The sequence below is a fragment of the Pteropus vampyrus genome, unplaced genomic scaffold, assembly GCF_000151845.1.
Source record: "Pteropus vampyrus isolate Shadow unplaced genomic scaffold, Pvam_2.0 Scaffold68, whole genome shotgun sequence".
NCBI lineage: Eukaryota > Metazoa > Chordata > Mammalia > Chiroptera > Pteropodidae > Pteropus > Pteropus vampyrus.
The window spans coordinates 6,797,859-6,823,043 of record NW_011888849.1 but is presented as its reverse complement, the minus strand read 5'-3'; the positions used below and the strand labels follow the sequence as shown (position 1 = coordinate 6,823,043).

At 34.0% G+C, this 25,185-nt stretch overlaps 1 protein-coding gene across 1 annotated transcript in view; it reads right to left on the bottom strand.

Moving 5' to 3' along the window:
• PRKG1 (protein kinase, cGMP-dependent, type I) overlaps window positions 1-25,185 on the bottom strand; it is a 1,084,330-nt gene that overhangs the window by 377,017 nt on the left and 682,128 nt on the right. The gene's annotated exons all lie outside the window — the stretch shown is intronic.

Below are 25,185 nucleotides of genomic sequence, written 5' to 3'. Positions count from 1 at the left end.
AGGAAAACTATAGGCCAATATCTCTTATGAACGTTGATGCAAAAATCCTCAAAAAATATTAGCAAATCAAATTCAGTAATACATTAAAAATATCATACACCGTGATTAAGTTGGATTTATTCCTGGGATGCAAGATTGGTACAAAATCCACAAATCAATTAATATAATACACCACATTAACAAATCAAAAGACAAAAACCATATGATCATTATCAATAGATGCAGAAAAGCATTCGAAAAAACTCAGCATCCATTTATGATAAAAACTCTCAGCAAAGTGGGAATAGAAGGAACATACCTCAACATAATAAAGGCCATATATGACAGCTAACATCCTACTTGATGGGGAAGGGATAAAAGCGTTTTCTTTAAGATCAGGAACAAAACAAGGATGCCCATTTTCACCTCTCCTCTTCAGTAATGTATTGGAAGTCTTAGCCACAGTAATAAGACAAGAATTAGAAAGGAAAATGTAAAACTCTCGTTATTTGCAGATGATATGATACTATATCTAGAGAACCATAAAGATTCCACCCAAGAGCTATTAGAACTGATCAATGAATTCAGTAAAGTGGCAGGATACAAAACTAATATTCAGAAGTCAGTGGAATCTTTTATTTCAGTGATCAGCATTCAGAAAGAGAAGAAAATAATCCCATTTACAATTGCATGGAAAACAATAAAATACTTGGGCATCAATTTAACCAAGGAGGTAAAAGACTTGTTCTAAGAAAATTATGTCATTAAAAAAAGAAATTGAAGAAGATACAAATAAATGGAAGCATATACAATGCTCATGGGTAGAAAAAATCAACATCATTAAAATGGCCATACCGCCCAAAGCAATCTATAGATTCGATGCAATTCCTATCAAAATACCAACAGTATTTTTCAGAGAGCTAGAACAAATAATCCTAAAATTTATATGGAACCATAAAAAACCCTGAATATCCATGGCAATCTTGAGAAAAAAGAACAAAGGTTGAGGTATCACAACTACCTGATATCAAATTATACTTACAAGGCTACAGTAATCAAAACATAATGTACTGGCATAAAAGCTGGTACACTGATCAATGAAACATAATAGAGAGCCAAAAAATAAATCCACAATGATATGCTCACTTAATATATGACAAAGGAGGCAAGAATACCCACAGAGTAAAGACAGTCTCTTCAATATATGGTTCTGGGAAAACTGGACAGATAGATGCAAAAAAAAGGGGGGGGGGAGGGAAAGGAAGGGAGGAAGAAAGAAAAGAGAAAGAGAAAGAGAGAGAGAGAGGAAAGAAGCAAGGAGGGAGGGAGGGAGGGAGGAAGGAAGGAAGGAAGGAAGGAAGGAAGGAAGGAAGGAAGGAAGGAAGGAAGAAACTGGACCACCTTCTTACACCATATACAAGAATAGACTCAAAATGGATTAAAGATTTAAATGTAAGACCTGAAAACATAAAACTTCTAGAAGAAAACATAGGCAGTAAACTCTCTGATACTGCTAACAGTAATTTCTTTTCAAATATATCTCCTTGGACAAGGGAAACAAAAGAAAAAAATAAATAAGTGGGACCACATCAAACTAAAAATTTTTGTACAACAAAGGAAACCATCAACAAAGCAAAAAGACAACCAACTGATTGAGAGAAGATATTCACTTATGATACATCTGATAAGAAGTTAACATCTAAAATAAAGAACTCATACAACTCAAAAAAAAAAAAAAATCCAATATAAAAATGAGCAGAAGACCTGAACAGACACTTCTCTAAAGAGGAAATACAGATAGCTGAGATATATAAAAAGAGGCTCAAAGTCACTAATCATCAGAGAAATGCAAATTAAAACCACAATGAAATATCACCTCACACTAGAATGGCAATCACCAATAAATCAAAGAACAAGTGTTGGCGAGGATGTGGAGAAAAGGGACCCCCCCATACGCTGTTGGTAGGATTGCAAATTGGTACAGCCACTATGGAAAATAGTCTGGAGGTTTCTCAAAAAATTAAATATGGATATACCTTTTGAACCAGCAATTGCACTTCTGGGTATTTATCTAAAGAAAACCAAAAGAATAATTTGTAAAGATCTATGCACCCTTATGTTCATGGCAGCACGATTTACGATAGCCAAGATATGGAAGCTACTTAAATGCCCATCAACACACAATTGGATAAAGAAATTATGGTTCATATATATGATGGAATATTACTCAGCTATTTTAAAAAATGAAATCCTACCACTGGCATTGACATGGATGAACCTAGAGGTTATTATGCTGAGTGAAATAAGTCAAACAGAGAAAGATAAATACCATGTGATTTCACTTAATGCAGAATCTAAGGAACAAAAAGAACCAATCAAAAACAAATTTGCAAATATAGAGGACAATCTAGGGTGGACAGAGGGAAGAGGGGTTGGGGGACTGGGAGAATGGGATGAAGAGTTAAAGAAGTACAAATTAGTAGTTGATAGATGGTCATGCGGATGGGGAGCACAGCATAGGGAATGCAGTTAGCATTAATGTAATGGCTAGATAGAGAGCTAGAGAACAGAAAGAACAATTAGAGGGATTGTTTTATAAACTATATAAATGTCTAACCAATGTACTATATACTTGAAACTAATAAAATTAAATTAAAAAAAAAAGAAACTCAAATAAATTCAGACGTGTAGTCAAGAGTAAGACACAAAGAAAACTATACTTTAAATTTTATTTATTAAAAATTTAACTTTTTTTGTATTTGTTAACCTTGTCTTACTCTTTCACGTTCTTAGAGAACAGTGATCTTAGACTTCAATGACTTTTGCATGTCTTCCCAATTCAAACATTGGATCTGTGATGTATTCATTCCACACAGAATTTAACATATCAGAAAATGGTACTCATCTAAAATTTCCCCTTCCTTCTGTCTGCTCCCCATTATTTTGATGCTTCTCTGATCTTCTAATTCTCAGGCAGTATAACCTTCAACCAAACATCCAAGCTAGGCAATTTCCTAGACTCTTTCCTTTCTCCCTTTCTTTCTCTACATTTAATTCATTCACCACATCCAATTGATTTAAATTCCTATGTCTTTCTCACCTCTACCTTTTCATTCCCATTGTGTTGGCCTAAGACTATGCCCTTTCCATTTCTCATCTGGCCAATCACAATGTGTCCATTCCTCTCCCCTCTTTCAGTCCCTTTTCCACACCATTTCAGAGTATTTTTTATTAAATGAATTTCCAACCATATCTTTCCACTTTAAATTGTTTGATGGCTACCTATATTCCTTTAAAATAAAACTCATTTATTCAGCATGAGACATAGGGTCCTTCCTGTGTTATTCCTCTGCAGGCTACCTGCACCTATCTTTATGGCCCCAATCTTCAGAACTGCTAAAGTTCTTGAAACTTTAAATATAATATTTTCTCACCTCTATTTGTGTATTCCGTTCCTCTGCCTAGAAAGAATTTGTCCTCTCCTCTATACTTTTTAGGTGGTTTAATAAGTTAAAGATTGGGCTCAAGTGTACATTCTTCTGAGCAGTCTTTGAACTCAAACCTGTTCCTACCCTTCAGTTCAATCTCTAGAATGGATTACATATGTTTTTATAGTATCTTTTTATAAACATCCATCAATGAACTCTAAAGCAATTGTCTATCTCCCCAACTAGACTATGTTGTATTCTATCTTCAAAGCACACTTCCTAGCACAAAAAAAAAGTTTTCAGTAATGACTGAATGAATGCATAAATTAACTATTTAAAGATTTGTTGGTTGAATTTACACCAAGTTCTTTGGAAAATAAAGATAACTTTATGTTCTTTTATATGTCTAAGAAAAAAATTAACCTTCACATCATTACAAAAATTAATATATTTTAAATTAACATACCTCATAAGCAAAAAAAACACATTGATTTACCAGTGACTTTCACTGTAAAAAGTAGAAATTTCACCAGCAATTAGTGAACCCAGAAATTATCTGTGGCACTGGATTTATTTCTTTTAAGTTTTTATTCAAAGATTGCTTTATGCTAATAGCAATACTTTTAAAAATATTCATCATTCCTGTCTGATAGTTATAATTATGTTAATCTTCAAAACAATTATGTTAAACAATGTTTATTTTATTTCTTCCAGAGATAGTAAACACTAATGACTCTCCTCAACCTTTATTGATATAATTAATATATAACGCTGTGTAAGTTTAAGGTGTATGTGTTGATTTTCCATACCTATATATTGCAAAATTATTACCACCAAAGCGTTAACTAACACCTACATCATATGACATAATTACCATTTCTTTTTTGTGGTGAGAACATTTGAGATCTACTCTTAGCAACTTTCAAGTATATAGTACAGTTTTAACTATAATTATTATGCTGTACATTAGATCTCTAGAACAATTCATCTTATAGCTATAACATGCATAGAATTATGACTAGTACATAGCATGTGCGATATTGGCACCCAATAAAGCCAGAAAAAATATTCCTGATTATAAGGAGCTTAAGATGTGTTAGAAGAAACAAAGCATATATTAAAAATAACCGTAACTCATAATAAATACAGAATGGGAGGATCAAGCAAACTAGGAATTTTAGAGAAAGAAAATCATTCTTTGTGTGGGGAACAGAGAATACATGGTAAATAGTATAGGATTTTCACTGGACCTTGAAAAATGAAGAAAGTTTAAAAGGTAAAAAAAGGATTTGGGACTAGAGGAGGTAGTATCATTTTTGAAGATGAAGGTAGCATGCTACAACTACCATATGCACTTTGCTGGAGTGTTCATTTGGCTCTGTAATCTTCAATGTTCCATCTATATTGTCAGGGTTCCTTTTCTGATGGGGGCAAGACTGGGTCAAGGGCTGCATCTATTTTTTTTTTTTTTAAGTATAGCATTTCCTAATATTGTGAAACATAAATAAACACAATATGTCCTCTGTTGGAGACTGCAAACATAAAGATCTTATTCTCTTAACATGAGGGGAAAAAAAAACAGAGGTAGAGTTTCTTATTAAAGTCCAAAAGAGCCATTTGATCTTTTGGCTCCCTGAGTTGAATACCTTAGCACTTAGCCCTGTTTCCACAACGGTGGGTATATATAACTACTATAATTCTATGTAGAATCTGGGTCTTTAAAGGAAGTTCATTTCAGGGCCTCTGAACATCTGTATAAATACATGTTTGAACACTAATCTGGAGAGAATCAAGTTTGTGGATTTAAACCAATCCAGATCATTATGTAAATCTCTAATTCAACACCTAGCATCAGAAATATTCCTTTCTTAGGGTTCTCCTAATTTTGTCAAATAAGCAGAAGCTTTTGTTCTAGCAAATGGGCCACATCAAAACAAAAAACAAAAAACAGTGTTAAGGATACCTGTTGATAACAGCTCCACAGGAAGGAAGCAAAGAGAAAAGCCAAAGGGATATTAAAAACAGAATGAAGAGGCCAGAAAAAACAGTTTGCCTGTTGAGATAAACACCGGCTAATCCATTAAGATCAGCCAGTCAATGAAAATCTATTTAAAGCATGATGGGAAAGGCCTGTTAGCACAGAGCAGGTTTGAATGTGCTTTCACTAGATTAAAAGGGTAAACTCTCTGAGGCCAAGGATAATGTCTTACCTCCTTCATCATTCCTGAGAACGCACCTGGAATATGGCGGGCATACAATAAATGTCTGCTAGTAAACAGACACTCTAATGTACACGTGTGTGAATGGACATTGTTTACTGCTGAAAATATGGCACTGGAGATGCAAAGTGCTATAAAGAGGTTAATATATATATATTTTTTACAGCCTTGAAAAGGTTTGTGCACGAATAGGTAAGGATTCAAGGATGCTCAAATCAAATCACATTTATATTTGTGCTGAAATTTTAAGAGAACTCTGAACTTTAGTTATTTAGGGGACAACAACTAGGAAAAAGACATTTCTATACATATTTGGTTTTGCTGTATATGTGTATTTTTCTTTTATGTTATTAAATCTGGGTAATTCTCAATCTGGATGTTACCAATTTTAAACACACATGGGTTTCTCGTCAGTTCTGACCAGTGTTCAAAACAACATAGAGAATAGAGGTCACAAATTATTCTGTAAGTTTTTCTTCTTCTTTGGCACAAAGAGTCTCACTTTCTTAGCATGTTCACATTGTCCTTGCTGGTGGGGAACAATATTTATGTGGATTTCCCCTCCATTGGTTTCATAAGCACCCTAAATGCTGTGTACACTTGAATGCATTTACATTCTGCTATCTTTGAAGAGAAGTGAGTAACACTGAGAAGAAAAAGCTTCGAAAACCTGGCTCCTAAAAGAAAGGGTTTAAGTACAGCTTTCAGCATTCTAATAAGCAGTTTATTTCCCTTCAGCTGATTGCCCTTGAATAAAATAAAATCAAGGAACACACAAACAAAACCAGAATTGATTAGCTCTTCTCCTCCCGTCCCCAACTGCTGTTCGCATGGCAGAAAAGAAGAAAATCGCAGTATATGGCTCAGAATTTCATTCACTGAAATGTGTGGCCCTTCCTGGTGGGCGGTCTGTTTATTGCACAGGCCCCTCCATCACTGTTTGCTCGAATCAGACAGGGGCAATTCTTAAGTCCCCAAAAGTGACTTATAATGTGATGTCTACACTGGCATCAAATGAGACAATAGATGTAAAAAGGCTTTGAAAACAGTAATGCAGCACACAAGTGAGCATTATTATCAGTTGTTCATAAGTGAGGTATTACAAATATGATTATACAAGTGATTCTCTCCTGAACAGGCCTATCCACCAGAACAAAGATAACTCTAGATTAGTCATTCTTATACTTCTGTAACTCCTGTTTCATCGTAATAATGAAGAGAGAAACCTCCAAAGAAACAAACTGCTTTCATCTGTCCTACAAAATAATCGAATAAAATGTAAAAATTAAGGAACAATAACATCTAAAAAGGTTAGGCTATGTCACAGTTGTGAGCACGAATATTAGAAGGAACATCAATTGCAACAGCCAAGCTTGGCTGAGCACTTTCTATTTTTCAGGTATTGTTCTAAGCTTTTCACTTATATTATTTCATTAAATCCTCAAACTACCTCACATAGTAGATTCTATTATAATGGCCACCTTACAGAAGAGGAAACTGTGACCAAAAAAAGAAGTTTTAAATTAGCATAAGCAAAGTTCTCACACCTATTGACTGGTGGAGCCAGGATTTGAATCCTGGCAGCCTGACTAACTATGAAATTTATGGCCTCCCAAGTAAAATCAGCAAATAAGTTTTGCAGTGAATACCAAAAAATATTTACTGTGTGACTTCAAAGATATATACATCTTTGTCTAGCTAGTAAATGGAAGAGTAGGATTCTAAGCTGGTGTGGTAGGCTGAATAATGGCGTCCCAGAGATGTACATGTCCTAATTCCCAGAACCTGTGAAAGTTACATTATACAGAAAAACAAAACAAACTTTATAGATGTGATTAAGGAGTTGGAGATGGGGAGATAATCCTAGATTATTCGAGTGGGCCCTAAATTTAATCACAGGATGCTCATAAGAGAAAGGCAGGAGGGTCAATGTAAGAGAGGGCAGTGATGTGACAATGGAATAAGACATTGCAGAGATGTGGCCAGAAGCAAAATTATGTCAGCAGCCTGTAGAAGCTCCAAGAGGCAAGGAACAGATTCTTCCCCTGAGCCTCCAGAGGGAACCGGCCTTGATGAAACCTTTGTTTTAAAACTATAAGATTCACTTTGGATTTCACACCTCTAGAACTCAATAAATATGTGTTGCTTTAAGCCACCAAATGTGTGATAACTCATTACAACAGCAATAAGAAACTATATACCTGATCTTTTTCTCTAGCAATCCAATAAGCGTTTTTATTTTCCATGAAAACAAATAGGAATACTACTTGACGATAGTCTATGTGTCAGAGTTTCCTAAACAGTAGCACTGAAATTCCTGCATCTCAAGCAAAACCTTATTTCTGAGGGAAAATATCATAAATGGAAAGGAGAGAGGTCCTTGAAGTAGGAGAAAGTGATTCACTGCTTGAGATTTAGAAGCAAATTTAATTCCGTGCTTGCAAAATGACTTGCTTGGACTGAGAGACTGTATAGGCTGGAAATTCATGTAATTGCATTCTTCATGGCAGAGCACAGTCATTACAGTTCCTATGGCGTGGCAGAAGACACACGCATGCAACTGAACCAGAATGTGCAAAAAAACTAAGGGGGCTATCTAATTATGAAACTCAACTTTAAAATTGCTAATTAGGAAATGCGTCTCTCCTCCCCACCCCATCACCACGAAGAATATATGCAGCTCCCCTAGAATAGAAAATTAGAATGTCTGACATACAACCTACTGTCTCAAACACATACCAGGTGAGTGATAGGGGATAGGTCAGAACTCAGTCCAAACTTGCCTGATACATACTTTAATTCATATGCAAAGATGGAGACTGTAGCAGAGTCCTTTGACATATGTCCAACGATTACCATTTTCCTTAGTATGACGACCAAAGAAATAATGAGCTGCTAATAGATATAAGAATAACAAGAGCTAAAAAAGTACAAATTAGTAGTTGATAGATGGTCATGGGGATGAGGAGCAAGGCATAGTGAATGCAGTTAGTATTAAGATAGTGGCTAGGTGGAAAACCAGAGGAGAGAAGGAGCAATTAGGGAGAGCGTCTTATAAACTATATAAATGTCTAACCAATGTACTGTATACTTGAAACTAATAAAAATAAAAAGAATAACACCTTACAACATAATGCCAAACATTAATGCACACTGCCAAATTGCATTAAGAAAAACAATTTGTCATTTACTATAGCTGCTTTAAAAATTTTTAACACTCATCTGGTTTACATTAATCTGAATTTATCAGGTATAGTGATGATTTCCCTCTTTCATTTCCAATTCTCTTCTAAGCCACCTATATGCACCCTGTTTATCTGCTGGTGGGTACAAATAAGCCCTTCCTCCAGAAGACTCCTTTATACATGTTTTGCACATTTATATTTATTTTCTTAATTTAAAAATCCATTGTACAAAAATGACATAAAACATGAGAATGGAATGGGAAAAAAAATTGTTTCTTCCTCTACCACCCTAAATTACATTCATTTCAGTTTGGCGCGTATCTTCTTAGACTTTTCCTAAGAATATTCAAACTTGTATAGATGTAAAGTTTTCCTTACATATTTTTGACTTTTTCATTTTTCCCTAATTTAAACAGGGTTGTCTTCTCATTTTACTACGTAAAGTTCTGTCGTGATTTTTTTAATGGTTGTGTTATATTCCACACTGTGTAATTTGTTGCACCATTCTGTTAGTAATTGAAATACTGGTTATTTTCAATTTATTGCTGACTCATTAAATCCTTCAGAGTGTTTATCATGTGAATTACGCCTTCCTCAATCTCAGGTGGGTGGACAAATATTTTCCCTCTTACCGCTGTCAGAGATGTTGATGTAATCAGATGTTCTTAACAGATCTGGCTCCTCAGTGAGCTAGTTCTTCCTAACTCATTTTTGGTTTTGGTTTTTAGGAAATATCAGTAGGTCAAATCAAAACAAGAATATTAAAATACCCTAGCAAAGGTGTCTAGTACATAGAAGGAAGTTAATAATGCCTGTTGACTGACTAAATGACTATGGTTCATATATCAAAATTTAAAGTTAAATTTACTCTCCCATTTTGCTCCTGTAACCCCAGTACATTAACATAGCCCCTGTTTTTCATATGAAAGTCATGGGGAATTGACATCTGTCTTCTAAAATATTCTATATGGGAGAATATAGTAAAAACAACTGCAGTTGCGGATATGAAAACAATTTTGCAAGTCTGCACTTCATCACTTGCTGTTTGAACAATAAAAAATAAATTTGGATAAAGGAACAAATGCTTAAGACAGCAAACTTACAAACACCCCCAAAATGACCATAAAAGACAAGTGTGTGATTAGATAACCAGCTGTGGAAGAGTGTTCAGTAGAATAGAGGCTGCTTCTCTTCCGAATTAGCCTTTTCCTTGAGGCTTTTACAATGCCCACATCACACATTTGGCAATAAATGTATCTGATGGCTGCCTGCAGAGCGCAGATATAAAATGCCAAATCCTATGAAATGCATAGTGGATAGTTATTTAATATTTTGAAAAGTTGTTTTCTTAACAAATACGGTTAAGCTATGACTGCTAAAATTCGTGAAGTCACCACTGTCTGCTAAAGGTTTATCAGTCTAAGGAAAAATCTCCCAATAACATTTAAGCACACAGGTTGATAATATATTGCAAATGGTGTGCAATATACTTCACTGGTGCTATGGATGGGATAAATGTTTTCTTTTTCCTTGCCATTCGGTCTGCAGGTGTTTTTGTTTATTCAAACATGTTTCTGAAGCCTAATTACACATAGTAGATGTCAACACTAGTTTTCCATTTGGGATTTGCATAGCTCTTTGTAATTTTGTTTCTTTTTTGAGGTTTAGGCACCCACAGAGTATTCATTTACAATTTAGAATAGTCCCCAGCACATAGTAGGTGCTCAAGAAATTCCTAAAACATTGATGCCAGTGCCATGGTGAAATATACAGATGATGTAGCAAAAAAAAAAAAAAAACACTTGACTAGTTTTCTCTGTCCTGAATCAGCAGTATTATTTGAAACAAAATATTAAATATCACTATCCTTAATTACAATATGTTTTTTTGTACCTGTGTACCAGTTTGAGAGAGTTAGGTGTGGAGAAGGTAGTCTAGACCATCTCTACATTTCCTTTAGGCTCCAAAATAATTGAGTTTAAAAGTTACTATACCATTCTTGGAGAAACTGATACAATGTAAATGATTTTTTGACATCGCATCTAGGAAAAAAACTACTTTTTTATATTCAAAATGCAATTAAAATATCTAAGGACACATAAGAAGATCACTGATTACACTCACGGATCAAAGAATTTATTCTCGATTTTCTCAGAATCTAGATGATTGACTATTTTTAAAAATCTTTCCTCAAAAGCCATTTCATTCAACTAAATTACTACTTTTCATTTCTACTTTTTTCCTTTATATATCCACTTTATTTTTATTTTTTTAAACAAGCCTTTAAATTTTCTGTTCAGAAATATAATCTCTGATGACCACACCCTAAAGTCATGGGTAAACTTTAAATCATTACTGTGAGTATCCACTGGGGTTTTTTTTGTTGTTGGTATTTGTCTTATAGTCTCTACTTATTCTCTAAGTTACTTAAAATTTACCCCAATCACTTCAATAAAGTTATGTCATATATCTGTAACATTTAGATTCTTCTTTTTCAAAGATTTTCAAAAAATAAATTTATACCCCCTTTGCCCATTTCTCTCATCTCCCATCTCCACCTGACAGCCACTAATTTGTTCTCTCAACCTATGAACTTGAGTTTTTTTGTTTTGTTTTTAGATTCCACACATAAGAGATCATATGTTACTTGTCTTTCTCTGACTTATTTATTATAATGTCCTTGAAGTCCATCCATGTTGTCATAAATGGCAAGATTTCATCTTTTTTATGGCTAAGTAATATTCTATTATATATATGTGTGTGCGTGTGTATATATATCACAATTTCTTTATGTATTCATTGATTTTTTTATTTGCGATATATAAATGCAGTATTCTTATGTGTTCTCATGTGTGTGAAATAAACCACAAATAATAATAGTGACTATTTTTCAGAGTTAGACAAACTCGAATTTCACCTTTGTTTCAGGCACTCACTGTCTATGAGAGCTCTAGCAGGTTACTTGAATGAGCCTCAGTTTCTTCACGTCTAAAATGCAGATATCACCAGCTACCACATGGAGTTGTTGTGGATTAAAGATCAACTGCTTGGTTACGTGTTAGCAATACAGTATCTGAATCCCTGATAATATTTTGTTATACAGTTTAACGCCATATCTGTCTCCTCAGTCATTTATATATATATAGATAGATAGATACCCGGAATACACACACACACACACACACACACACACACTTGTGTGTGTATATATGTATATATACATCTTAGATTTGTTAATATATGATTTTAGAATTTTCTTATATATATTAGATATATACATATATGTGAGAGTATGTGTGTGTAAACTGAGATTTGCCATAAGTTATTATTTTTAAATGTTGTAAGAAAACTATCAATGTGGTTTCATAAATCAGGGATTGCAAGTACCTAGAACATATGCTTCTGCCTTCCAAACCTTTGATCATGGCAGATATCACTAATTGATCATGGCAGTCATTAACGCTGAGACCACAAAAAGCCTAACGATCCTTCTCAAAATAGTGCTCCTGGCAGCCTCTACTACTTTACTGGGTTAGTTCTTACCATGAAATTTATTTGCCAACCTTAACATCAGTGTAACAAATTGCATGTGAGTGTCTAGAGCATTATTAGCACCTCAATTCGATTCCTAAACATCCAGAAGTGCACTGCAAAACTGAGATACAAGAAAGACACTTCAGAAAATAACATTTGAACAGCTTCCCCAACTTGACCTTGCTTATATAGTTCAAGAAAGTATTTATATTTTAAAAAGAAAAAAAGAAAAGGTTTCTGCTAGTCTTCTTCATATTCAAGTTAGAATAAACACACAGATGATCACATATTGGAAATTGTACATAATTCTCATTTTACATAAGACTGAGGATTCGGTTTGCTCACAATATTTTTTCTATCTGTGTAGTAGGGAAGGAGAAAACAACCATCATTATTATTTTAAATCATACATTTAAATTACCAAATTTAGCCTATCTAGAGGGAAAAATTCATTTAAGTAAAATGTTTTCAATAATTTATACAATGTTTTATATAGAAAATTTTATTTAACTCATCAGAATTATTTGTAATTGCATATATTTTCTTTTTAAATGTTAAGTCATTACATTTAAAGAAAAAGTTGTTATTTTCTACTTCACAAATCATGAAACAAGCTTATAATATTCAACCTCTCTGCCAATAACTCTCTCATTCTTTAATAAAATTTTGTTTTGTCTGTTTTCTGAGATCACATGCATATTTGTTTCCAGTTTCAATCATTGCTCTTTTGAATTTGTGGTTTTGAGTGGCTATGACATTATTTAGTTTACAACGGCAGGCAAATTTTGACAAAGTAGTTCTAAGTTAAGTATTTTAGAAATCAGAACTACAGAATGCCAGAGACAGGAGAGGCATCACAGATCATCATCATCTACCCTCTTTCATATATAAAAACCTGAGACACAGGGAGGCCAGGGTATGTGATGCCATTAGATGTCTGTCATTAACGAACAGCGGAGCCGCTATTAGGATAAGTAAGGCCCCAGTGATTGTCTCACCTGCCTTCCACCAGCCTACTCCTGACTTTATTTTATGCTTTCTTAAACAACAACAATAACGAAAATGCTCCCTGAAATCAAAATGCGGTTCACTGATTTTTAGTAGCACTGTGTATACTTTTATGCTACCTGAGGTAACATTATTGCGAAAAAAATTCATGACCCAACTTCGAAACATGTATTTCCATTTGAAGATAAAAACCATTCCAAAGTGACTGCTGTTGTCTAACAATCCCACTTTAAAAATACTTTATTCTGAATCTAAATCATCAAAACATCTTCAGGCAATTTAGAGACTATGCCAAGTAGTGTTGAAAACTAGCTGCCAGTTATAATAATTCATATTAGCAAAAATCAAGACTTAGATTCTGTTGTCAAAGCTGTTGATATTAATCCTTCAACTGCAAAGAACTTATTTCTGATATTTTATTTAAAAAAGATTTAAGTAGGCTAAAATAAAAAAAAAAAAACAGAAAGCAGCACTTCACTAGGATTTATTTTAGAGATCTGACACATCTCTCAAAGATTTAATTGATAGGTAACAACTATTTATTTAGCATATTGTATGTACCAAATTGTGTGCTAAGTGCTTGATGAGCATTATCACTAATTCCTCCAAAAAAAAAAAGATTTTATGAGGCAAGTTCTAACATTAGCTCATTTTAAAGAAAAGGAATTTGAACTCCAGGCTACCTCCAGAACTCATGTTAAACACACCACAATTTTGTGTCTCTAAAAGAAATATTCTGAGAGCACTTCTATATTGTGATACAAAGAAGTAGTTAACGTAGATAATATTTTCACAGAACAATTATGTTTTTTCATATTATTATTACTAACTAGAATAAGTTATGCTTTTATTTTATTTTTTTATTATTTATTATTATTTATGCCTACAGCACCTGGTCTTCCTAGGTGGTCTCCCATCCAAGTACCCTGCTTAGCTTCCAAGATCAGACATCAGGCTTGTTCAGGGTTTCATGGTTGTAGACCACGGACCATGGCTCCACTGGGGTGTAAACCCGGGATCTTCTGCGTGTAAAGCACATGTGCTAACCGCTGCACTATGGAACCACGTCCAAATTATGCTTTTAAACCCTATTGATATGACATTTGTATCTTGTTCAGCTTTAATTTTATTTTCTTCATGGAATAAATAAGACTCCGACTGAAAATAAAATCTTTGCAAAAGGGAACTGATATCTTTGCTAAGAGTGGGCACTGGCATAGATATTTTCTAACACTCATAGATATTAAAAACAAGCTATCATGTTCTGTGACTATTAGTGAATACATAGACAAAATCTACATAGCTCTATATATGTTAGTATGACAGAAAAAATTCATCAGAAGCCTTTGAGCCTTTTAATGAATTGACATTTAGCTAAAGAAACTTTTGCATTGTAGATATAATAGAATCCTGTCATTGGTTTATTATCAGTCTTCATTTATTTGATCATGGCGAAGGTCATGGACAATGGACCAGTTCAATTTTGTCAACCTTAATTTTAATCATGAAACCCCAATAAAATTGAGTCACATATTCAAGGATTGACACAAATTATCGGGTTTTCCTTCTTTGGCTGTTTTACTGTTTGTTAATGCTTCATCAGAGAAACAGGAATAGAAACAAAATAACGGTTCTTCCAATTTACTCATCAGGTAAAGATTTTAGTCTAGAAAGTGATGAGTACCTCAGCCCATCTGGGGAGGTAGCTCTCTCTATGAATTATTTTAACAATAAATACTGATGCATTCATCCCTAGGTATCTTTAAAATCTAAACATCTGCTTGGGTACATGTGGGTGTGTTTGGTTGTCCATTTTTAGGGAGGTAGTTCTTGGATTAATTTCAGAATTAAGGGTATATACACATTGTTTGATAACTTTGCAATTGCAGATAATCAGAAACAAAAGTAAATAGCAAATGGTAAATCCACACTTACTTTAAAAAGCTTTTCAATAAAGTTTGGTCAAACAGAAGAACTATATCATTTAATTATTATATGTTAAGTATTTTCTATAAAAGAATGGGGAATATATCACCCAAACAAGTAACAATGAAAATTATTTTGTCGACTATAGAGTATTATGTTCATTAAAGGTAGTACAAAACTATCGAGTGTGATCACCCACTCCAAGATAAAGCTGATTTACACATGTGGGCTGGGAATCAATCTTATTACAAGAAGTGAGATTATATAGTAAAGCACATTTCATTTACTCAAGAACCGACATTCTAGTGTTAGAGAGGTAACAACAGATAAGAAAGACTGGCAGTATTGTCATGTTGGTAATCATAAAAACTATCACCAGTTCAGTACTTATTTACGTACTAAGTTCATTTCATCTTCACACCAACTTTGTAACAAGGCCGTTAATTTAATTTCCCCGTTTTACACATAAGGACTTTCTAAAACTTACAGAAACTGGATAGAGATAGAGTCAGGATCCAAATTAATGGTTGTTTATGGTGTTGCTTTTAACTAAATAAGACAACATTCTTAAACACAATACTAATAATTAAGTCTTTAGAGGCTTTAGGATGGAACAATTAAGAAAGTCATTATATGGCAGCTGGTACTTGAGGAAGGCCTTGAAGGAGGAATAATACCTGGAAAAGTAATGTCTGAAAAAAATAGCCAGAAGAGAGAAAGGCACCTCAGACATGGAGAACAGCATAGAAGAAGCATGGAAATTGGAAAGTGCACATTATCTTCAGTGAAGCAGTTTCTTGTCAAACTTTCACGAGAGAAACATCTGCAAAAATGAATATGGTAAGAACCCACGAGGGTATTTTGGAGTCAGTGTACAGAGGAGGACAATGGGTAACAGATAAGGAAGTGGGACCAATTTAGAATTACTTTTCTTCACATATACTTTAATACAGATACATCAGAATACAGGATAATCAACAAATATATGATGGTCTAACGAAAACTTAACCCTTAATCTCGTTAAGGGAAGAGTTTGTTTGGCATCTTCAAGAAGCATTATCAGATATTTCATTGCAGACAGACAAACACTGGAAAGGCAAATTGCTTAGCATACTTTTGGTTGGACCACATGTGAATTCCCGTTCTTGTCTTTTATATGACACTTCGTCCCTCTGGCTTTCAACATAATCTCAACATTGAATTAAACTTTTTTGTTATTTATTGACCTGCCTACTTGTTAGCCCCTGATATTCCTTTAGAATTTGTGTCAAACCCAATGCTCTGTCATCTTTTTCTTGGTAAACCACATCTATCCTTCCTGCCAAAAGCAAAGTAGAATTTGGTGCCAAATTATTTTATAATAATAAAAGTGAAAGCACACATTTTATTTTAGGAGCAACAACGAAATGTGACTTAAAATTAATAAACTTAGTTACAGGTATAAATACATCATATCAAAGTAATAGGCATAAAAAAACTCTCAAGATATTTTAAAAAACATTTCATCATCAGAACAAAATTCTAATAACAGCAACCATTGCATGACCTATATTGCTTTTTTTATTCTTAATCTTTTAATCCTCTTATTCAGTAATATCTTTTTATTCCTAATTTCCATTTTTTTCATCCTAAGATGAATGCTTCATTCACATTTTGACATTTCTGTAAGTAGACCTTGCCTTACAGTCATTGCATGTATTTAATTGTTTCTTCTTCCCTCCCCAAAATCTGTCATAAGAATGATGGCTCATCATATTATCAATGTTGTCACATAATCTTGAAAATGTCATTCTTTCAATTTTTTTCTTTTTGTCAAATAGAGTTATGGACAAAAAGCACTGAATAACAAAAACTATTTCTAAATATGTTTTAAAAAACTTAAATTTTATTAACCACAAATGAATTCTGTGAACATAGTAATATGCATAACTCTATAATAACTAAACATGAAGACACTCTTTTCTTCTCTTTATTCTTTATTCTTCCTTATCTTGATTTACTTTGCTTCTTTCAAATGGAAAAAGAGACTCAGTTCTTAGTGGAACAATAGGAGAGGTAAAACCTAAACCAGGGAGTTTCCATGGACATTTTTTAACAAGTAATATTTCTATGTAAAAGCAAAGGATGTTGTGTGCATTCCAAATACAAGTTGGATCACAAATCGAGAAATGGTAGTGGCATAAAGAATTATTTTGGTAATCCTTATTCAAAGTCAGGCAGTTCCACAATCCATTTCATCTTCTCAATGGTGGGAATAGCTGTTACTCAAGCTTGACAGACAGGAGATAGGCAAGATTCAAGATGAACATCATATTAGGGGTGTGGCTGCTGTTTTTTTAAGATTTGACCTGCTTCTTTCCTCCAAAAATTTATTTCAAATAGTCACTAAGCTGGTGTGAGATCTTTTATATGAAGCTGCCTACATAACCTATTAAACAAGATTCTAAATGGTCACCATGGCAACATAACTGCTAATACCGGACCTGGCATGCACCCACCCAAATATGGTGACCATCCTGTCATTTGTATGCTGATCATGTGAACTAGCTTTATTTTCTCTGAGAAACAAAAACACTTTAAAAACTTTTTAAATAAATAACTATTCTTATAAATCAGTATTTAAATTAAAACTAAGTTCATAAAATTTATGTCAAAAATAACGTATTGAAAAATTTACATCTAGAGATTTTTAGTGATAATTGGTATTAGAATTGTAATCATAATTATCATTTGATCTCAAAATACCCCAAAGCCTTAAATGTAGTTCTATTAATATCCTAAATTTTTTAAAATATTAAATAGATCCCTATTTCTTATAAGCATTCAATGTAACTCCAGGTCAGAAATGGCAGGCAATTTGGTAACGAAGAATAGGAGCTCGATGAATGTTTGCTTTTTCTTAAAATTCTGTAATATATATAATGTCACATACATATGCACATAATATACATTACCACAAATACACATATATAAAGAGCAAAGAAAATTAACACTTTAAAGTGATATATATGTGTATATATATGTAATATATATATACACATATATATGTATACATAATATACAAACACATAAATATATAACTTTGTAATCCAATGTAAAATTCTAGTAGCAGTCCCAAACTGATTGCTAAATGCCACTCAAATACAAAGCATGAACTTTTATTTCTTATAATATGGACAAGTGAAAAACCCAGTGCCATAAAGCATATTTGCCAGTACTGACCGAGACTATAAGAACCACACATAAAGGTCAGAGGCGGAAAGTAGCTGGAAGCCTATATGAGATGGTGCCCTCTTTTAGTATTCAGATGTCTTCTAGAGCAATAAAAGGTCGGCTTCCATTGGTTAAAGCTATATGCAAGTTGGACAGTGTCCCAAAGAATGTGTTCTCATATTATCTAGTCATTAGCTGGGGGCATTACCTTCATATAATTCAAAAAATACAGTTCCACCTAAATAATGCCAGATTCAGTTTTCACAGTTTGTAACCAGTAGACCCAGGAGAATCATGATCTATGATGTTGATTGTAGTATCTACCTGAGAGCATTGTTATGAAGATCAAATGAAATACTATATGTAAAGCCCAGAACACAAGTGTGAATCAGAGAGTGAGACTGGAGTCACTGAGTCATTGAAAGGAGTCCAGCTGACCAATGTTGAATCTGTGTTAGCCAAAATGTTCTCCACAAGTATCCATTACAAAACCCAAGAATCTACCATATTTCACTTGTTTTTGTTTGAACAAATTTAGTCACAACATAAATTTTTGATGCTGCTAAATAAACTGGAAAATGCAACTGCACAAGGAAGTTTTTTCATCTATTAAAAACTTATACGATTTTAATATTTGTAATTCATTGTGCATCCCTTAGAACTGACCTTAAACATTACCTCCTTCTGAAAGCCTACTCATAAGTCCACGTTACGTACTTTCTTAGTACGTTCCTGAATCACTCTGTGCTTATTTCTAACATGGCATATATCATACCGTAATCCCTTGTTTTTCCTTTTCTGCCACCCCAATTGACTATAAACTCTTTGGAAAAAAAGGACTGTCTCTTCTTCAACCATGCAGCCCAGAAATCTGACTCATGCTTGGCAGAGTCAATGTTCAATATATGTTTGGTGAACAAAACCGAGTTAAACAGTAATTACTTTTAAGTGACAGAGGGTGAGATTGGCACAGTGGAGATAAGTTATAGAGAGTCCAGGAGGCATTCAGAAAATGCAATGAGCTTCTCTGAGAGGAGGTAAGTTCTCTATCACTGGAAGAATTTAAGTAGGTGTAAAAATGCTATTTGACAAGGTAATTAAATCACTCATCAACTGGTAATCTGGACTAGATGAACTCTGACATCTCCAACTCTGAAGTTTTGGAATTCATAATCTATATTCCATAAAAACAAAGCCCTATATTTTAATTACCCTACTACTGACTAAAATTTAGGATTTGTTTTCTTGTGTCACAGATGCTGCATTGTGCTTATTTTTCTTTAAAATAGTAGGTTCAATAAGGACATAGGTAACATTACAAAAGAAAGCTGTGCTCTGGGCCTCCTGAGGAACTCCATGATCCAAATGAGTTGTCAGCCAATTCATAATTGTAAAAAGTATCAGAATAAAAATAGACTTGGGTATGTTTGGAATGTAAAGACATTGCCTCTAATAACACAACGAATCTTTTAGCAAATGAGATGTTAGCTTAATAAGAAAACTCTAGGTTGAATGGAGAAAAATGAGAAAAAATCAAACAGCTTCAAAAATCCTTAACATCCACAGATGCCTTATTACAAGCTACCACCTGTGGTCTTTGTTGCAGAGTGCTGGCTCCCAATTTATGTACACCACGGCTCTGGGTAACAAGCTGTTTCCCGCCAGACATATCAATTCATCATTTTAGCAAAGTCTCAAAGTGCTCCACAGATGGACATTAGGGAGAAAAGAGACGGTCTGCCACACGCATTTGGCAAATATTTTGTTCCTAAACTGCTGATCTAAATTAAAACTAGATTTGAAATGCCTGGGAGAAAGACAAGGCTGTCACTTAGTGAATTCTGTTAGTCAAAATGGCATCCTCAAGAATTATAGACAAAACTTACTTAGATACTGCATTTCTTAACTATAAATTGAATAAAATGCTTTTGTAAAAAAAAGGTTGATGCTATTGGTTGATGCGAATTCTATCCACATAATAGTAGATAATATTGGCTAACTAATATTAGAGAGCAATTCCCTACCTACATTGGGGTTCCCCTCATGGGACTAGGTCAGTGAGAAGCTGTAGGAGAAGATTCTGTTTCATCAAAAGAATTTGGCAATTTAACCTTCATAGGAAGGCAAGACTCCACCTTATTACAGTAATTACAGTAATGCAGAGAACAGTTCTTTCTTTCAGAGTATTGGTTAATACATTACTACGATTAAGAACCATGGATATCCAAAACAGTCGGCTCCCTGTTTATCATAGCTATTTGGCTGGTTTTCAGTATAATTCCTGTCAGTTTTATACACATCCCCAAATTAAGATGAATTTTCAAAAATATTACCTTTATGTAAAATCAGTGAGGCATGTATTTCTACTGACCCTATTTCCTTTTCATCTATTTTCTTATTCTAAATGCAAACATTGAAACTGTTCCCTGAATCACTGGATTAAATGTTTCCACTAAACATGGTATGGGGATGGGCTGGGCATGGGGGAAAGGAAAAGATCAATTTGTTGGCTTCTATGCTAAATGTTCCCACCATGACTTTAAATATGAAACTCAGAAAAGTACAGCAACATATTAAGTGAGAGTAGTAGAAATGATCTGGGAAGGTCAGTAATAAGTGTGTGTTTCATTAAATAACCATATGTATTTCATCTTTATGTATTTCAAACATCATTTGCATTCTGAAAATCTATGTTCGAACAAATGTAAAAAAAAAAAAGAACAGCCCTTCCTTATGGTGATGGTAGAAGTGGGGCAATCCTAACATATCAATTTCTACATTTCTGACATATTACTGCTGCAGAGCCCACTTACTCTGGCAGACGATCTCAATGTGATTAGAGCTCTTATTACAGTCAGATTCTTGAATCTCCCTTCAAAAATATCAGCCTCAAAATTCATGTGTCATTAATGCAGCCAATAATGAGCTGCTGTTTGGGCTGGAAAAATTAGGCTATTTCAGCACTTAAAAAGTGTGTTTGGTTCAGAACAACTTGTTGTTGTTTTCATTTTCTATTACTCCAATCAGTCTGCTAAACAACCTAGGGACATTAAAATTTTTTCTTCAACTTGAAAAATTGCTATTACTACCAGCTTGTGATTTGGGCTTTCCTAGAATTAGGGAAAAGGAAAAGGTTTGGTTTGGTACTTAGAAACAAAGAGGACAAAGACGCAAGGTATTAGGACCCCAAGGAGTGAGGCTGATGATTGACAACTGCAGAACACCTTCAATATAAGACTATTTCTATCTTTGATTTAAAAAACAAAGCTCCCTTTAGAATTATATATTGGAGATTTGATTGGGTTTTAGCAAACACCTCCTTGTAGAAACTGCTAGAACTGCCCAAAGGCTGTGTAGGACTTTATTACTCATATTTATATTTTCTATCTCTTCCCATATGGCTTTTAACTATCTTTCCACTTTTTTTACACAGATATGAGAGGATAATAGGGATATATATATATATCTTGTTATGTTTTATTACTCTGGAGAAACAAACCAAACAACAACAACAAAAAAAAACAATAAAAAACAAAAAGAACAAAAAAACTTTGAGGCCAAAAAAAGGAAATTCTTTAAATTAAGGTATATGAGCACATATATTATTGAAATTTGGCTATAACCTTGAATGTTATATTTCAAATATTTTTCTTAAAAGTCCTAATCATTAGCTATATATTCCATCACTTTTCAATCTATTTTTTACTAATGTCTTTATTACTATGTTTTTTAATAATTTATATTGATGTTGGCCAAAAAGAGTTGCAAGTAAACCAGTTTTCAGACTTTCTGAGAGAAGTCCATAATAATGAAGTGGGCAAATGTGAACAACTGATGCAATGAATTTTCTTTCGCTACAGTAGTCTGACATTTAAAAGTTTACGTAAAAGCAGAAAGTTAGGTGAATTAAAAGTGAAGCACATTATTAGGGAGATTAAACAAACCTTAATACGTTAAATCAACTAATAACCATTAGCAGAGTCTGTGCTAGAGACCAGGCATTGTATTATAGAGACAAAATAATAAATTCTGCCCCCAAGGAATTCACAGCCTAGTGGGAAAATCAATACACAAATGCCAGGACATTGCAGCAAATGATATTAGAGAAATTCATATGGGTTCTGAGCTCGTGGAGGACAGCACTCTAATTTCAGAGCTGTAGGGTTGCGGGGCAGGAAGTACTTCTCTAGGTAGATGAAGAACCAGAGAGCATTGGCTCAATAGAGAGGAAGCAAGTCTCTACAGCAGGATGAGGGCAAAGCTCCAGAGGAAAAGTAAGAAGTATGTGCTTTTGGAGAAATAAAGTTTATGGCAGGAATAAAAAAAATCTGTGGTAACAAACAGCAAGAGATGATGATAGAAAGGTAAATAGCTTTAAAACATAAAAGGCCTCAAACCAATAAAATGCTGTTCATATTTCCACTCATATTCCTCAATGCCTAACAAAACATGTTATTTAATCACTTTACCATATTCAAAAGACTTGAGACGTTTGTTCTAAATGTTTTATTTAGTAAAACCTATTAACTTTCATCTCCAAGCAAGCTCTACACTCACAGCAAAGCATTTCTGTAGACCTCACTTTGACAATCTTTATATTTGAATTGTGCTGTACAATCATATTAACTGAAGAAAAAAAATAACTTACTTCTTCCCTTTCAGTATGGTTAGGCATAAAATCTCAGCAGCAGAAAAGTAAAAAAAAATCTCATTTTTTCAGTTTTTCAGTAGCTTAATATATATGGTTTTCAAATTAAAAAAAAAAAATCACATCATTCCCCAAATATATTCAATGACTACAGGAACCACAAATTACCTATAATTGTGGTTTCAGATCACCTGGAAATGCTGTATCCACCTCACAAACAAAATTATGCTAAAACAGTCAAAGAAATGCTCTGTGCATCCCCCCAGCACTACCCTCTGGTGTGCATTAACTAGTATAAGCAGCAGTATGGTAGGGTGGAAAAGACATAAGCTTTGAGTTAACGACTGTATTTAGATGCAGCTCTGCCACCTACAACTGTGTGACCTTGGAAACAACTTAATCTCTCTGAGACTCAATTTCTTCATCTATAAAGTGGGAATAATAAATACCTATCAGGGTTCCTATAAAAATTAGAGTGTCACAACTAGCTATGTGATAAGCTTGGCAAGCCATGGGAACTCAACAGAGGGTGGTTATGATTAATCAGTGCCTATTTCTGCCGACGTTCTTCAAACCTCTAGCTATTAAGAACCAATGAACTTCTAGGCCACTCAGTAACTCCACTCTTCATGTTCAATTCACAAGACACCTTCCTAAAAGGCCCCTCCTTGTCAGCTCTGATTGTCACCTGTCATTTCTTGTTTTTGAGTGCATGGCTCAGCAAGTCAGGTCCCCCTGGCTGGGGCAGATTTGTTGCCAGTCATAACTAATACATTGCATTCCATGTTTATCCTTCAGGTGACAATCCAGGCCTCTGAGCTCTCGTCCTTAAAAAGACAATCATAATATAATTTAAATAGAATGGGGAAGAAAAACATTGCTTATAACCTCTCAAAATCTCTATTTTCAAATAAAGTTAAAATACTGATTATCTTTCCTCTTTTTTTTTCCCCTTTGAACACAAAGATTCTAACCTACACTAATGCCAAAGAGCAAAACCAATTTCATTTGAAATGAAATAAATGCTGTATCTAGACACGGCCTCACTCTTTCAAGAGCTTATTCATGTTTTATTAAATGGGTTGTCAACTTGCTTGAAGTGGCATTGGGTGAGATGGAAATGCCTGACTTCAAACCTCACGATCCTGGCAAGGTCTGGAAATACTCTTCCTTTTTAAGATGACATTTTCTTCCACTAGAAAACCTATATTTCAATAAAAGAGTTTACACGTTCTACAGCATAGCCAAGTAGAAAGGGCATAGGGTTTGAAGTCACATAAACATGGGCTCAATCCCAGCCCTGCTATTTACTAGTTTTGTGAACACAGACGAGCGCTGTAAGTCACTATTTGCTCATGGACAGAAAGAGCAAATCACTATCCGTATATTGCACTGGGCTTTGTGGAATAGAGGTCAGCAAGCAATGGCCTGCCACCTGATTTTTTACCTCCAAGAGTTAAGAATGGTTTGTACATTTTTAAATGGTTGGGGAAAAAAAGAAGTTTGTTTTATTTTTGGTTATATCAGTACCTAAATAGTATTTCTGATTTTGTTTCTTGGCCCAAAAAGCCTAAAATATTAATAATCTGGCTCTTTATAGAAAATGTTTGCTGATCTTTAGTTTCAATGATTAAGTCGACTGAGAATCTTATGTATATATTTTATGCACTTGGCATATCGAAGTGCTTAATAAACATCAGTTCTCCTCTGAGGGAGCAACTGTGGCTTTGTGCAATAAGCACTAATTTAAAACAACATCTTTTAAATGCTTAACAGTTTCCATCAACTTTCCATCTTAACAGTTTCCATAAACTTTGTGGTATTGAAAGATTTCTCAATGTCTCTAAAGGATCAGTTTACTTCTCTTCAAAATGCCAATACCAGTACTTATTTTCATGCAAATTTTTCTAAAAAAAGAAAATACTCTGACCTTTAAATGACACAGGTTTGAACTGCACAGGTTCACTCAGATATGGGTGTTTTTTTCCAATAAATATGGTAAATATATTTTCTTTTTTGTGATTTTCTTGAATGTGTTTTCTTTT